Below are 3,281 nucleotides of genomic sequence, written 5' to 3'. Positions count from 1 at the left end.
ATACACATATATTTACCGAAAATACACTATCGGGCGCGAAATTTGGACTTCAAACATTATGAAATCACCCCTATAAACCCTATCGGGTCTGCCTTTCATCGGCATATCGCAATCACATAGGCGGGAGGTCTAAAAACCTCAATACATGGGAATACACAGAAATCCCGAAAAACCGGATTTCAAATTTTATGCAATCGGGTCTTTAAATCCCATCGGGTCCGCGCTTTATCGCTTATCGCAATCGCAATCACATTGGCCCTGGAATGGAGGATCGCCAATCAAATCCTGACCGCTAATCTGCTCCTTGATCGAACGGTCGATATTGCATCGCATGTCGCTATCGCAACGACCCTTTGTATCGGGGATCACCGATCTCCCGACCACCGATTAAATCTGGACCATTGATCTGTGCACCCGATCCAACGGTCGATATCGCATCTTGACATATCGCATCAAAATATCACATTCACTACGGCCCAGTGGTTATTCTTTTATACCATGGCATATGCTGATGCCAATCCGTCGACGCCGATATCGCAATCTCTTCGTCGCATATCGCATATCGCCCAGTCACATGTCGCTATGCCTGGGGTCCCGATATCAGGCAAAGGCCTACCTCCGATGTGATAAGTTGGAGGTTGCAGTCAGGGGTTCCTTCCATACTTGCCTTAAGATCTTTGCTTAACCCTTTCAATGCGATTTTCCTTTATAAGGCCTTTAGCCCATTTTTAGAAGAAATGGCTCCTTTTTCAAAGGACAAAAGCAACCTTCTTTCTGTGATAACTTCTTCACCCGAAGTTCATTTAAGCCCATTCAAGTTGCGATAGATTCAGAATGAAAATATCTATTCAATGAGACTATTTCTAGGAGCATCCTTGGACTTTCATATTCCTCTATGAGGAACACTTTAGACTTAGAAGTCTATACAAGATCCATTTTGGATCACACCTTCCCACTAAAAGAACTTTTGGTCTCCAAAAGACTGACATATTGAACTAAATAGTAAATGAGAGTAACATCACCCTCTTCTTTCAGTCTCCATACACTTGCCTTTGCATAGTGCCTCTGAACCAAAGCCTTTGACCACTCTCATTCCTGGATGTGCTGGTCCTCTTGGGAAGAATTTTTTTCCTCCTTGACTTCATGCAGAACTCCTGTTGAGATGGTCACAGAAGGTAGTTTGAACTTCTCTGCCTTGATCATTGATCCAAGGTGGCTCAAACAAATGTGAAGTTACATCTGCTTCAAAAAAATTTCATTTGTACCTATTTGACAAGCTATCAACAACAATTGTTAACAACAACAGAAACACAGACAACAACTGGATGGCCTAAACTCCTGCTTCAACAAAAGAAACAGATTTCACACCTTGTGAATTACCTGCATGTCCTAAATTTGCATACAAATGATGGAATAGATACCAAGCCCACAAAACATGCCTTTAAAACAAATGACCCTTCAATTCAAGCATGTAGAAAAAGACCTCTAAGACTCTTTTTCAAAGATGAAGCACTTCATCATTATCTACATCTTGGAGACCACATAAAATTTTCTCAAGTCAATATTACATGCATGTTTACAACAAAGCAATCAACCCTTCAAGTTAATTACACATACATGTTCAAATTCAAGGACAACATCAACATCCTTGTGTTCATGCACATCAAGCTTATGCATGCATTTCATCCTTCAACTTTCGCTTAAGCACACTGTACTTTCGAAAATGAGATGAACATAATGTTGCAGTAACAAAGTGAGTCTCCTACTCAACTTTTCCATTCACCTTCTTGGTAAAATCCTGCAACTTGCATTCCATTAATAATGAAATGCAAATAGATGCATCAAATCAAAGACATGCAATTTTTAATTGGATAATAACTCTAACCATTTCTTACCAATCCATTTCAAAGGTGCTACTTTTGTCTGCACATCAACATCAACATGTGAATCATCCTGAAACACATCATTCATGGAAACTTCCTTTCCATTTCTTCCATTTTCTCTCTCCACCTTCTTCATGTTTCGTGGAAGCATTGTTGGATTCAAATTCCAACACTTTTCAGCAATGTGTCCTTGCTTATGGCAGTAAGTGCAACACATGTGCATCCTCTTGATAGCATGATTTGCCTTGTCCAATGGACCTTTGGCTTCTTGCTTCCTTTCCTTCAAAATTTTCCTGCATGTGGCTATCCTCTTCCAACATCTAGAAACATTATGGTTATCCAAACCACAAAAGGAACATGCAATTGTTTTCCCATATCTATGTGGAAATTTACCATGCTAAACATAATCAAAAGGAATATGGTTAGAACTAGATTTATACCATTCTCTTTCACCTTTATTGCCTTCATGAGGAGGTGAATCAAATGAAGAAGTGGCTCCCTTTGGAACACCATCAATCTCTTCAAGGTTGTTAGAGTTTCCACAACTATCTGGTTCAAGTGTGTGATTCTGAACACCTACATCCTGCAAATGATGTTTCAAGCTATTGCATTCCTCCTGAATACAATATTCACACTCCTGAGGTAGAAGACCTGAAATGAAACTCCTTCTTGGAACTGTTTCAATGGCCTTCATGGCAGCGTTAGAACTTCCTCCATAAGATTGTCCATAGCCAAGACCCAAATACTTAGGCCTTTCCTCAACCATTATTGGTTCAACAATACCTTGTGCATGTTTACCCAAGCCTTTTCCTTCATAGCCTATCTTGGACATTAGCTTGGAACCTATGCCTCTGGTATGCTTTTCAAAAGAACCAATATAAACATTCTTAGAGGAAATTGAAGACAAACAGGAATCATTTACCTCTTCTTCAAGCTGATACTTGACTAAGGCTTCCTTGACAACAAAGAGTTGTGTCTCCAACTCATGCATCCCTTCCAGGTTCATATTTGCAATATGAAGTTGCCTCTCCATTTCCTGCAATTTGTCAGAAAGCAATTGCTTCTCTTCCTCCACTGAATTCAACTGCTCTCTAAGTTTGCTGCTCTTTCTTCCATCCTCATACATTTATCTCACCATATCCATCATGGTGAACAAGTCTTGCTTCTTGTCTTCATCAAAGAATCTTGTGAAGAAAGCAGAATTTGAGGACTCACTTTTAGAAGTAGTCATTATGCCAATGGACAAAAGAACTTCAAACAAGATCAATAAAGATCTTATTCAACAACCTTTTGCAACAAACCTCTTGTGCTTCAAGAATTGCCTTGAGATCCTTTGGGATAAGAAGAATGCCTTCAGCCCTTCTTCCTTTTTTTCCTCTCCTGGACTAAGCTAACAAT

Source organism: Pinus tabuliformis, chromosome 4_2 (genome assembly GCF_031772625.1).
Source record: "Pinus tabuliformis cultivar Carrire ecotype Pingquan chromosome 4_2, CPIR1, whole genome shotgun sequence".
Classification (NCBI taxonomy): Eukaryota; Viridiplantae; Streptophyta; class Pinopsida; order Pinales; family Pinaceae; genus Pinus; species Pinus tabuliformis.
Note: the sequence above shows the minus strand (reverse complement) of the source record.